Genomic DNA, 10,215 nt, shown 5'->3' with positions numbered 1-10,215 from the left:
TATTTTAGTATTAAAAATATTGATTTATATATTTGACTTTAAACATTACACAATGTATGTATATATGTGTCAAAATATTACATTATTTCACAAATGAGTAAAAATTTGTTGGTTTTACTATTTGTTAAAATAAAATTAGTTTAAATTAAAAACATAATCTGACATATTTTTGCATTTTTCATTTTGATGGTATACATTTACACAGATTAAAATGAAGATGGATAAGGTTAGACCCAAGTGTGCATTTATATGTACCATATCAGTAAATTCCTTTAAAAAGAAAACAAAATTGAAATAAAGGTGTATTTTGCTAGTTTCTTATTCCAAAAATGTAAAATAAACTCTAAATAATTGTATAAAATTTTCCAATTGTGAATTTCATTAAAAAAATTTTTCATTTGAGAATTCCAATTCAGCCTTGCCTATATAGTGAGTTCTGGGATATCCAAGACTATACAGTGAGACCATGTGTTTAAATAAACAAATAAATGACTGAATAAATGAATAAATAAATAAAAATGAATAAATAAATAACCAATTAAACAGAGGATCATTATGGATGGGATAGCCCATTAGCTCCCAACTTCTTTGTTCTCAAGCTGATGTTTGAGAAGTCATATTAATGAGCTGTTAGATTGTTCCTTCAATCTGAATCTCAAACTGAATGCCACAAGCCCTGTGTATTACTTTCAGAAAAAAATACATATGTAGTATATAAAGCCACTCAAAATCTGCTTCAGTTGGGGGGCCACTATTGACCTTTGAACTCCACATTTCAAACACCAAGTACTATACAATAATCAATAAGTGTTCAGTTAATGTCCACAGAATGGCTGGATAAAACTTTTTGCAATTAATTTTTTCTTGTGCTTTATTTTTTAGTTTCATGATAGTAAATATGCAATAAACTACACCACAATTTTTTAAAGTAATACCTAAAATGATGTTATAATATTTGGTTTCATTATCATCCTCCAGAAGAATTAGTAATCTTCAAATACAGAAAAAGTTGATTATTTTCAGTGGTTTGTAAAGTCACAGAGAAGACAAGGATTTAAATTGTCTAATTCTCCCTGCTCAAGATCCCACTTCCTCTCTGCTTAGCTAGTCAAAATCAGACCAAGGCCCTCCTAATCCCATCATTCCTCTTTGTGTCCCTTCCAGCCATACTGGAGAGCACTAGGACAACAGGACTTGGTTGGGCCTATGCCCCTTCACCATGCCGGAGAACTTCAGACTTGCAACCTGCTCCCTCCAAATAAAAAGTCAACAACAAAAGTCTGAAGCACAGATCAACCTGATCAGAAAGCAATGAATCTACATCAAGAATGAAAACAGAAACAAACTTTGAGGCAAATAATTACAAGTTAGAATTTCATGTCAGACAAACAAAAGAAATCCATATGCCTAGATCAAAATGCAAAAACACAAATAGTAAGGGGTAAAAGGTAAATTTGTCTGTAAGTATGAGGAATCATTTAAAGTAAAGTAAGAATTTGCATTGATCTAAGGATATGGCAAAAGTAGGTTTTGCTCTCAGATCTATGATCTCTCTATCCATGTATATTTGGTATGTTTACAGGACCACAGTTGTTCCTTCCTTCCCATTAAATGGAACTTAATGCCAGTTAGACAACTGTTGATTGTCCCAAAGATGAAAGGGATACAATTGCATCTATAATGATAGTTTGTTGGCCCAGACATTCTTGTTTATTAAACTTCACAGGTAGGTAGGACCATTGATTGGTTTTCTCCTCTGGCAGCCTGTATAATATTTTCTGAAAGAAGCATTTTAGCAACAGATGGAGATTATTACAGTGTTACAGAACTAGTCAAACAGAGAATAAGTGTTTTGAAATGCTTGACACTATGCAACACATCTTCAATGCAACTTCTATAATTAAATGCATATCTCAACTTTCACCAGAGAAGTTTTCTTATGCAGCTAATAATGATTAACACAGAAACCCACAGTGGCCAATGTACAGAGAACAAAATGCCACAAAGTGCTCATCCATGAAGAGGACACCTATTTCAAACCTCTGACACTAAAGTTTCTGAGATTATTGCTGAATAGGAGGCAGAGAAACTGTAAGAGCCAGAGAATGATGGATGACCACAAGGAAAGACAGTTGTCCAGAGAGCTGATCAAGTGAGTCATATGATTATATCAGATAATCAGACAAATATATAGCCTCACAGCAATGGTAAAAGCATGCACAAAACCATGCAAGCTCAAACTAGGCAAAATCTCAGCCTCCACATGGGAAATTGAGTAAGAAATATTAAAAGAACTTAAGAAAGTTTGGGCAACTGATGGCTTCTAAGAGGGGAAGATACAGTGTCTTACAGGGATGGTACTCCTGATAGGTTCAGTGGATAGACTCATACTGAAGGGCATTTGGGAACACAAATAAAACTCTATAGGTCATATATATACATATATATATGTGTGTGTGTGTGCACATGTATGCATATATATATATATATATATGAGAGTGCATCAATTTTCATAAGGCATTAAGGAAAGAAATGGTAGGGAAAGGGATTTAATAGCATCAAATTATTGTATTAAATTTCAAAAATGCAATAAAAATCAAATTAATATAAAAGCCAAGGTAATATGTCTCCACCAAATCCCACCCGACCTATAGAAGTCTTCTGCAATGTGAAGACCTCAGAGGAACCCCAGGATACAGGTTTTGAAAAAATATAAACATGATCAAAGAATTTGAGAACTTTAAAGAACATAAAAGGAAGCAACTCAAAGAACTAAAAGAGGATAGGAATAAACTCCTGAATAAATCTAAATAAAATACCAGTACATGGCTGAATAAAATGACAAAAATAATTCAGGATTGGAAATGTGAATGTATGAAAGAGATAGAAATATTGAAGAATAAACAGATGAAAAGATGATGGAATTGAAAAAAATAAATTTGGAACAACAAAACAAAGACTAACAAGCAGAATGAATAAATGGAAAAGAGATTACCAAAAATTGAAGAACTGAACCACTCGAGCAAGAATAAAAGAAAATCCACAGGAGTAGAATATGCAGAAAATGTAAGACACCAAGCAAAGACCAAATCTATGCCTCATAGGCATAGAGGAGTTAGAAGAAACTGAGATTAACAGAACTGACCAGATATTCAATATTATAGAAAACATCTGAAAATGAAGGAATTGCAAACCCCTACAGATAGAAGAAGCACAAAGAACACCAATTAGCAAGGTTCTGAACTGGTCACACATAGACATTATCTCTGAATTGCCGAGGCCTAAGTAACACATCTACAAACAACCTTTAAACCTAAGACACATGGAACACAGAACAGGGGTAAAGAAGAGGACACTAATGAATCTCTCAATTATCATTAATGAAGCTCCCTCACAAAACAAATGACCAGGAACACAAAAGATCACAAATGGCCAAAACATAGAGATTAAGAGTCTGCAGAATGCTAGTCTTTGGACAGGACTCCTATGTTTAGCTTCACCCATCCATGACTCAGGGACCAGTGGAGAAGAGGGGGTAGAAAGATTGTGAGAGCCAGGGAGGAGGTGCATGACCATATCGGAAACAGAGTCCTACAAGCTCCCAGGAACCTGCTCATAGGATTCTATGGCAAAGGTGTCAGAATACACAAGTCCCATGCAAACTCAGACAGACAAAACCCAGCATGGAACTGGGGAAATGAAAAGCAGACCCTAATCTTAGCTGAAGAGATAACCGAGTACTGCTAGGTGAGGAAGTGATGCTCTTCCTGAAACAAGGTACTCTAGATAGGCTGACTAGACCTCAATGGATGGATTTGTAATGAAGAAAGACTAAGGACACTGACTTGACACAGTGGGCCTTACCACAGATGACAGAGTGTATGGGTTCCTCAGGGGGTATGTAAGGGTGCCAGTGGGGACAGGGGTATAAAAATGATTAAGATTATTTGAGATATTCTGTATGAAATAAACAAAAATTCAATAAAAACAAATTTAAAAAAGAAAAGATATGAATAGAAACTTCCCACAACATACAGTAAAAATGCTTGTACAGAACAAAGAGAGTACTTACTAAAAGCTGCAAAAGAAAAACAAGTTACATATACCAGAAAAAACATCAGCATTACACCTGATTTTTCAATACAAATCACAAAAGCCAGAAGAGCCTGGTGCAAAGTATTCCAAGTTTTAAATGATCACAGATGCCAACTCAGAATAATTTACTCTTAAAAAGTATCATAATCAAAGGGGAAGTAAAATCTTCCATGACACAAAGAGACTGACAGAATTCATTACCACCAAACCAGATCTATTGAGAATACTTGAAGCAATACAAAGGACTGAATAAAAAAATATCATAAAATTTATATAGAGTGACAAATTGCCTTAGATAGCCAAAGCAATTTATAGCACAACAAGCAATGCTGGAGGAATTACCAAACCATAACTCAAACTATATTCAGGAGTCATGGTCATAAAAAAAAAAGCCTGGTTCTTGCACAGTAAATATAAGTATAGATCAATGAATAAAATAAAAGACTCAAACATGAGAGGCATTAATATCAGCCAACACATATTTAACAAGTTGCCAAAAACACACATTGGAGGAAAGATAGCATCTTCAACAATGGTGCTGGAAAAATTGAATCTCCATGTGTAAAGAATGAAATTAGACCCATATCTATCACCTGGCCTAAAAGCCAACTCCAAATGTATTACTGATCTCAATTTGATAGCCTAAGCACTGACACTGGAAAAAAAAAAGTAACACTGGCAATATCATACAAGATATAGGTGCTGGAAAGGACTTTCTAATTTGGACATCAGTTTCTCAGAAATTAAAGTCAACATTTAACAAATAGGAACTACTTAAACTAAATAGTTTCAGTATATCAAAGGAAAGAACCAGTGGAATGAAGAGGAAGGACACAGAGTGGACAAAAATCAACATAATCTTTATGACTTACAGGGGATTAATATTCAGAATATACAAAGCACACACACACACACACACACACACACACACACACACACAAAATACCAAAGGAATCGAGGGAAAAAATGACCCAATTAAAAATTACTCTATGGATCTGAGCAGAACTCTCAAGAGAATAAAAATGGGTAAGAAACGCCTTTAAATGTGTTCAACATCCTCAATAATTATGAGAATGAAAATCAAAACTACTTTCAGATGTCATTTTATCCCACATTGGCTAAGATCAAGATAACAAACGGCACCAAAAGCTGGTGGAGATTCTGGAAACGGAAACCTCTTACCCTGCTGGTGAGATTGAAAACTGGTGCAATCATTGTGGAAATTAATGTGGCAAATTCTTAGAAAACTACAAAGGAATCTACCACATGATCCATTTATACCACTCCTTGGCTATAGACACAAAGGACGCATCCTCCTGCAGATACACTTTCCCAGCCATTTTCATTGTTGCTCTTTTCACAGTAGCTGAGAAATGGAAAAAAACCTAAATATCCCTCAGTTGAATGGATGGCAAAATGTGGTACATTTATACAAAGGAATTTTACTCAGCAATAGAGAAAAAGAAAATCATGAAAATTTCAGGTAAATAAATGGATCTAGCTATTATACTAAGTAAAGTAGCACAGATTCAGAACAAGAAGTGATGAATGTTCTCTCATTTATGGATTTAGCTCCAAATTCCTAGATATGAGTATATATTCTGATGTAACCACTGGAACCAGAAAAGTGGCAAAGAATCATGGGGTAAAGGAAGATGGAGCTTGAGAGATGGGAATAGGAGGAAAGAGATGTTATTAATGGAGAAATTTGGAAAATGAGGTTACATTAATGGGTTGGTGAGAGTGGGACATACAGAGGGAGATATCAGAAAGGCAAAAACATGTAGGTGGTGTGAAAAACTGGAGGGAAATGTACTAGTTCCAAAAACATACTGACAATTGGACATATACTATATACATAGGTACATGTGTATAGCAGAATTCTACAAAACAGAAAACACAATGCCAGGAAGAAGAAAACCTCCCTTTGAGTTTTGGTAAGAGTAGTTCAAATGCTTCCCAAAATAATGCAAGCTATTTCCACAGCCCTTGATTGCTATCCAGAACTTAAGGGTAAGTGCCTAACTGCTGAAGACAGAACATACTTTGGACACAGGACTTAGCGAATGGAGCTGGCAATGGCATTGAAGTATCCTCCCTTAACTAGCCCTCATAGTATCAGAGGACAATATAGAAGCTCCCAAAGGGGAAAATAAATCAGTGGTCCCATCCAGCTGTAAAGTCTAATAAACACAATGACTGGCTTAGTGAACTATCACTATTAGTGCAGTAGTGGCACTCTTATCTTGATGGTAAACAACAGCTGTCTAATTGGACCTCAGTCCCACTCTGTGGAGGAAATTTAGGTGTGGTATTAGAAATATAGCCAAATACACATGACTGCAGAGGTCACAGATCTCAGAGAAATACCTGTGCCTGCATTTTTTTTGCAACCCCAGACTTATGTGATTTCTTACTGTACTTTAATTATGTCTAATTATGTATCCTCACATTTACAGACAAGTGTACCTCTCACTTCTCATCGAAAATATACTCTGTTTGTCACAGATAGAGACTACTTAAGAGTTCTAAACTGGTCAAAGGTGGAGAATAAGTGACTGTGAGTTACCCATACCAAAGTCACACATCTACAATGTTCCATTTAACACCTAAGGTTCAAGGAACATAGCAGAACATGGGGCAGAATAAACGTGAATGACTCAACTCACCAGCAAAGGGTCTCAGGCAATGGATAGTGAATAACCCACAAAGCCGAAAATGGTCACCAGAAAATAAGAAACCACAAAGTGTTTATCCCTCAATTCGGCACACATATGAAACTCCCTCCTAAGGCTCAGGGACCACTATTGAAGAAGTGGTGGAATTACTGCATGTCAGGGATGGTGATGATGACAAAGAATCAGAGTATCTGAGGTCTGGCTGCTTAGAGTGCATGAATCATCAGGTTCTATCCCCAACAGGGAAACAAAATATGGCAGTGCATGCCTGTAATCCCAACACTCAGGATGTAGAGAAAGAAGAATCAGAAGCTCCAGGACAGCAGATACAAAGCAAGTTTGAAGCCAGCCTGAGATGTCAAAGCCACTGTTTCAAAAAAAAAAAAAAAAAAAGAAGGAAATTCTAGGTAAACATACTACAAAATTAATTGTTTCAAATTAGATCACAAAGGTGGACATGGATTGAGAATGTGGTTGTTCAAGCCACTAGAATGATAGATTCTGAAATGCTGAAAGTTTGAACAAAGTTTTTGTTAAAGACAAAGTTTAAATCTAGAGAAAAAAATTGGTAAACATTTAATCTTTTAAAAATGGCTGTTTCTCTTTTAAATTACCTTCATTTTCCTTAAAATCACCTGGCAATCTTGGGTAATAAAGAACAGAGTAGGAAAAGAAATGTGAAAATAAGACACACCTTTTGTTCAGAGAAATCAGCTTCCATCAATTTGATCAGTGTATATCTCTTTTGAAAAATTAAAATACTTCAAAACACATGCATTGTTAACTGATGCCTACATGTTACTTAGAAATTGAGTTTCATACAGTTTTACTTCTTTAACAAATCATCTTGTTTGTGATGTGTTTGTCTTTTTATTTTTAAATATTAAGATGAAAAATTCTAAAACTCAAAGGTATACTTATTTCACGGAATATTCTCTCTTTTGGTAAACTGTTTTTCTTTATATTTACTTATAACTTCAAACTACAAACACTGAGCTATTGTAAATGTGAAGAACAATTATTGTCTTAAAATACAACATGACAGGATGCCAGATATGTTGTGGTACCGGAGATCTAACTGCTATAGAATTATTACGCTGCCATGTGATTTATTATGAATCCCAACCATCATTTCACTATCCTGCTGTCTTCTTTATTGTTAGAGTGAATGCTTTCAATGACATCTTATAAATCTTTGCTTTGGCCAATATTTTTGCAGTGTCTTATCATAGAAGAGGTATACCTACCTTTCACTACTTCCAAGATTTAGGGGTATAATTTCAATTTAATGTGAAAAGTTTTAGCTGGGTAAGTTCCATTAGCCTTTTTTGTCAAGAAGGGAATATACCTATTCATTTTCATGTTCAGTTTATATATTGAGCTCCATCAACACATGAAAGGTGTTATGCGGTGTTGGCAAAGATGCGAGTTTATTGTTTTTTACTGACTTTCCCACATGCACAAAGGCTTCTAATAATATTGATTTATATTTCTCTTTGTAAACAAATGTCAGGTTTATAAAAATTTATGAAATGGGATAAATTTTTTCATCTTAAAACTCTGATTCAGCAGGTAGTGGTGATTTTGTCATTTCTCTCAGGAAGGCATGACCTTCTGTCCTTGTCCAAAACAAACCAAAAATACTCAGGGAGTTGGCTGGTTATTTAACCTATGCTAAGTCCAAACTGAACTCAGAAGCTTACTCAGTAGATTAACATACATACAGAGTAATTCATCTAATAAGCATGGAGGAAAAGGAAACATGCAAAAATGTGAATAATTTTTACTTCTGAGTGACATTTTGCTTTATACTTTTTCTCTTTTCTTCATTGTTATTATCACCATTTGGATCAGTTCACATATTGAAACGATTGCACAAAACTACTGCATGTGTGAAGGAAAACCATGTATGCCCAATTATTCCCAGAATCCATTGTTGTCTGCATCAGTGTCTGAAGTATGTCATCTTCTGAATCACAGCAGTTTTCCAAAAGCATGATGATGGAATGTATAGGACTATAAGTTAAGGCAGGGTATTATGTTTCTTATCACCCCATTAAAGTTATGAGTATAATACATTTGAAAATACTTCTCCATATCATTACAAACCTAACATTAATTTATTCAAACACATAGTGCTATTTTAAAAAGAAAACTAAAGTTTTGAAATTTTGGAAGACTATTCATTTACCATACTAATGTAATGATAGCGTATCTTCTACAAACCCCAAAGAACTGAGCTTTTATAAGTTATCTTCAAAACTATTGAAACAAAATAAATTCTGAAAAGATATGCTACACTGCAGATTGAGTTTTCCAAATCGAAAACATATGCAAACAGTGATTACATACTAAAATACCTGAAGGACAACTCAGATACCAAAAGCAAGTTTGGAGAAGCAAATAAGGATGTGATTAAGAAGATTATGGAACATTCTATTTTGTAATCTTTTACTTAATTAGAAATCTGTCATTCAGAATTCACTTAGCAGTAATATCAAAGTGATACTGACTTGCTTCCAAACTGATCTACAATTTCCAATATTTTGGAAACACTGTGTCAATTTATAGTTTTCAACGGATTTTCTATTCTATTCAGATGTTTTCCATTCCAACATGTCCCATTCTAATATTATTCTATCCTGTCCCATCCTTTTCATTCCTTCCTACTCTTTTGCTATTATTTTATCTTAAAGAATAAAAATCTATATTAAATAGTGAAAGTGAAAGTAATGATGAGCCAATGTATTAATTTTTGTTTTTGCATTCATTTATATCATTAAATATTTTATCAATTTTTTGCTATCTATTGTGCCACTATGTAACGTTATTTAGTAAACCCAAAAATAAACAAGAGTTGTGTGTGTGTTTCTTCTGCTTCCCTACTTTTTATTTAATATATATTAAGCAAAATATATATTAACTATATATTATACATAATAATATATTTTATATATTAATTATATATTACTTAAAATATATTTCTTATTGAATTTTTGTCCATTATATACATCTTAATATCTTAATCATATTTTCACCCCTCCCACATCTGCACCCTCCATAGCCTCCGCAACTGGATTTCACACATTTTGTCATATATGTTAAAGCACCTCAAGTCAAGTTTTTTACCCAGTTGTCCCTTGGTGCAAGTTCATCCACTGGAGTCTAGTCAGCCTATCTGGAGCCACTCCTTTAGGAAGATTAACTCTCCCTCACCCAGCAGCACTTAACTGCCAATATTTCCTCGGCTGTTTGGGGCTTGCTGTCCATTTCCCCAGTTCTATCCTTTGTTTTTGTCTGAATGAGTTTACGTGGGTCTTGTGCATTCTGTCACCGCTGCAGTTCTCTATTCCATGAAAAAGATTCATAGAAGAAAGTTGAAGGATGCTTTTGTATTCTTTCTCCCCCATTCCACTATGTTCCATGAGCCCCAAATGTGGAG

Source organism: Nannospalax galili, unplaced genomic scaffold, assembly GCF_000622305.1.
Source record: "Nannospalax galili isolate Female #2095 unplaced genomic scaffold, S.galili_v1.0 scaffold227, whole genome shotgun sequence".
NCBI classification, from domain to species: domain Eukaryota; kingdom Metazoa; phylum Chordata; class Mammalia; order Rodentia; family Spalacidae; genus Nannospalax; species Nannospalax galili.
The sequence above is the reverse complement of the archived record's forward strand: the minus strand, read 5'-3'. Positions refer to the sequence as shown.